This window comes from Elephantulus edwardii, unplaced genomic scaffold (assembly GCF_000299155.1).
Source record: "Elephantulus edwardii isolate Elephantulus edwardi_28Jun2011 unplaced genomic scaffold, EleEdw1.0 scaffold00220, whole genome shotgun sequence".
Lineage (NCBI taxonomy): Eukaryota > Metazoa > Chordata > Mammalia > Macroscelidea > Macroscelididae > Elephantulus > Elephantulus edwardii.
Window position 1 is genome coordinate 1,633,107 of NW_006399970.1, and position 4,263 is coordinate 1,637,369.

Below are 4,263 nucleotides of genomic sequence, written 5' to 3' on the forward strand. Positions count from 1 at the left end.
CCAGTGTAGTAAATCATATAATCATCTGATTCAAAATGTCCCATGCCAAGCCATCTCATTTTGCCAATACTAGTATGTCAATCTTTATGTGTTCCATTTCTTTCTTAACAATGTCCAATTTCCCTACATTCATGCTTCTCACATCCCATGTTCCAATCACTAGTGTCTTCTTACAGCTCTTTCTCCTTCTCCGTGTTTCCATTTCTAAGATCTCAGTTTCAATTGCCATGTCTATTAGCCCAAATGATAATCTAAGTGTGCTCTGTTGTACATACGGCTTTAGACTGCACGGTTTAAAACTAAGAAAGGAATGTGTCAGGATTGTATTCTTTCTACATACCTATTCAATCTGTGTGCTCAGCAAATTATTAAAAAAGTTGGACTTTATGAAGAGGATTGTGGCTTCAGGATTGGAGGGAGACTCATCAATAACTTTTCTTAAACAGATGACACAACCTTGCTTGCTGAAAGGGTGGAGTACTTGAAGCACTTGTTGCAGAAGATCAGAGAATACCACTTTCAGTAAGGATTGAATCTCAATCTCAAGAAACAAAAATCCTTACCACTGGACCTCTAGGCTATGTTGTTGGGTACCGTCAAGTTGGAATTGAGCTATATCTGACCCTCTTCTGGTGGGTTTTTAGAGAGAGTTAATCACATGGGAGAAGATTGCTCATCCTTCTCCCATGGAGCAACTGATGGATTTGAACCACATGCCTTCTGGATTGCAACACAGTTACTTACCACTAGGTCACCAGAGCTCCCTGTAGGCAACAAGGAATGCTAATTAAAATAGAAGATCCATGACATAGGCAAAAATGGAGGAAGGATTCCTCCTAGAGTGGTACATGTATGTAGTTATGTGCTACCGAGTCTTTAGAAACTCATGGTGACCCTATGTAAAACAGCTCTGAACCCTGCTCTATCATGAGTCAACCTTATTATCTCTGACACACCTACCCCCAATTACCCGAGTCACTGAGTCAATTCATCTCATTGAGGGTCTTCCTCTCTTGCAACCTTCCAACTATGATGTCACCACCATCTAGCAGCCCGTGGTATATTCAATACTTTACTCCAACACCACAGCTCAATGGCATCAATTCTCCTTCAATCATCCCTAGTAATTTTCCAGCTTTCTGATGCATACCAAGTGATTGCAAAGACTATGACCTGGATCAGATGCTCCTTAGTTTCCAGACTGACATCATTGTTCTTGAGTACTCTGGAAAAGTCCCTGAAAAAGGACCTGCAGTGTTTGCTGCAGAAAGTCAAGGATTACAGTCTTAAATAAGGATTGAAATTTAACATCAAGAAAACAAAGATTCTCACCACTGGGCTGATTGGCAGCATCATGATACATGGTGAAGAGATTGAGATTATTAACAGCTTCAGTGTGCTTGGCTCCACAATCAACAATCTTGGTACCAGCAGCCAGGAAATCCAAGGCAAATTGCATTGGAACATGTATGGGGAGTATAAATCACTTTTGCCCTGACTATTTGTCCACCCTGCCGCTGCTCCCCCCCACGCCTTGTATTCCCTGTCTTATTTATTGTTATTGTGTACCATTGACTAAGAACCAACTCATAGCTGACCCTCTGGCAGGTTGAACCACATTATAAAAGAACAGAAGCTAGCTCAAATTGGGTTACTTCTAAAGAGTAAATTTGTTGGCTTGCATAATTGAAAAGTCTGGTAGACAGAGGATGCAGATTCAGCTTCAGAATCAGTTGGATCCAGGCATTCACCAGATGCATCAGGCCTGAGCTTCTTCCTTTTTTTCTTGGCTTTACTTTGTTCTTTGTTGGCTTCATTTAGGAAAATCTTCTCATGATGTAATGATAGCCATTAAACACTTAGGTTTAACTGTGTTCTCTCAGATGCCCCAGTGGAATGATGAATTCTTTTCAACCAAATCAACTGAATCATGAACTCACTTCTAAACATTAATGTGAAAGGGTAGCCCCAACTAAACCATATAAACTTGGAAGGGATTTGTTTTCTGGAACTGGATGGTATTAGCTGACAAAGGAAAAAATTGATGTTGGAAAGGCTTACATGGCAGATAAAAAAGGACAATTCATTCAGGGAACTGGGGTGACGTGTGATGGGTTTGCGTGCAGGCAGAGGTATAGTAAGATAATAAGACTCTGAGGCAGTCTCTAAATTGTGGCCTTTCCTCAATTTGAACATCCAGGGATATCATTAAATTGCACTCGTCACACATACCCCCCAATTTAAAAATACACAGCCACTGATGGCAAATGCTTCAGAAGCCTCATTGTCTCATTTTCTTTCTGATTTTCATAGTTGTGGTGCCTTTCATGTTTGTGGCACTTTGGAATGTCATCCACCTATCTTCCGGTACCCCCTTGCACATGTCCCTGGAGCTAGTACCTCTCTTTGCTCCTGTCCCCTACATCTCTACACGTCTACTGTGTTTGAAGAAAGATATGAAGCTGTACTAGGCTAATAGAAACTATTCAGTCCCCACCACCCTTCTCAAATAGTGCCCCAACACATGGCATATCTATTATACCTCTGTGTGCAGGAGGAGACCAGATGATGGAGGACTTTGTATACCACTGTGCAGTTTTGTTGTTATGTGCCGTAGAGTCGCTTGGGATTCATAGCGACCCTATGTACAATAACTCTGAACCCTGCTCTATCCTGAGCCAACCTTATCATCTCTGACACACCCACCCCCTTTACCCGAGTCACTGAGTCAATCCATCTCATCAACGGTCTTCCTCTTTTGTGCTGTCCCTCCACCTTCCTAAGCATGATGTCCCCTCTCCAAGGACTGGCCACTCCTTGCAACATGCCCAAAGTATGACAGATGGAGCTTCAGAATCCTTGCCTCCAAGGAGTGGCTTGGTTTCATCCTCTTTTGTGTAGAGCTAGGATTTTATTTGGTAAGCTCAAAACCAAAAGAACTCAACATCCTCATTGTTGTGTAGTTTAGACTAACTCAAAGCTGACCCTTCACTGGAATTCTAAAGCTGTAAATCTTGTGAGAGGGGAGTGCCTGTTCTTTTTCTGTCAGAGCTTCTGGTAGATTTGAACTGCCAGAGTCTCAGCCTCTGGGTTAGCAGCACAACTGCCTAAGATCTGTGCCACCAGAGCTCTCTAATTGATAAACAATGAGCTTCAAACAGCCTTTTTTTATTTGCGAAACACTTTCGTATCCATCAATTAAGTTTCAACATAAACTGTCAGTGGTCATGTGAAGTATGTATTATTCTTCCTAGTTTACAGATGAGAAACTGAGGCTGAAAGCATTTAAGGAAAATGCACAAGTTCACATAGCTGGTTGAGCATGGTAGCCTGGGCACTTGGTGCAGTCTCTTTTCATGACCTGAAGGTTAAGATAAAGCAATTAGCTGTAGCCAGAATAATTCCCTTGATCTCAGTTCAAACCACTCAAACAATGAGACCACACCAGGGCCAGGCGAATGCAGGAAGCCAAAAAGTTCTTTTCAATGCCTTCCGGGGTCCACACCCAGAGTCTGCCTTCCAGACAGACATTCCCTGCATCCAAAGGCATTTTTACTCTTCCTCTGGCAAATGCCAAGTAACTGGTAGAAAAATGAAATCATTTGAGAAATTGCTCTTATAAATGACTCCGCATCCTTCCCCTCCCTGATCAAAAGTGGATTTTGACACAGTAGCTTTTCATATCTTAATCCAAAAGTAATTTGAAAAAAGTGGGAGTTTTAGGCCCATGGAGGGAATTGGGGGTGGGGAGCATGAAGCGAGCCCTCCCAGTGCTCCTTTAATTGATATCTTACATTAATTCAGATTAAGTGCCAATATGACAGGTAACTGCATTTATTCTTTCATTTCTTTCCAAGATACAGAAGCTTTCCTCAGAATGGGAAGACTATCACTGGATTAAATGACTTAGATATATTTCCTTCCAGTAATTACTGGAATAATTTCTTTGTGATAATTGTTGTTATTATGCCGTTGAACCAACTATTACTCATAATGACCCTACGAACAATAGATCTGAATATTGCCCTGTCCTGTGTCACCCTCATCTCGGATACACTTGACTGTTGTTAGTCACTGTCTCAACCCACCTTGTTGAAGACCTTTTTTTCTTTTGCTGATCTTCTACCTTTTCAAGCAGTGAAGTCCTCTTCCGAGGACCAGTTCATCTTAACAACATCGCCTAAATAAGTGACAATGTTGTTTATGTGCTGTTTGTTGTGTTGACTACAAGCTATAGTAACCCTATGAACAACGGCTCCTGCT

General features: G+C 41.6%; 1 pseudogene; it reads right to left on the minus strand.

The window, feature by feature from the left end:
* The window catches only part of LOC102863860, a 25,220-nt pseudogene extending 21,670 nt beyond the window's left edge, over positions 1-3,550 (minus strand).
* Positions 3,551-4,263: the final 713 nt, after the last annotated feature.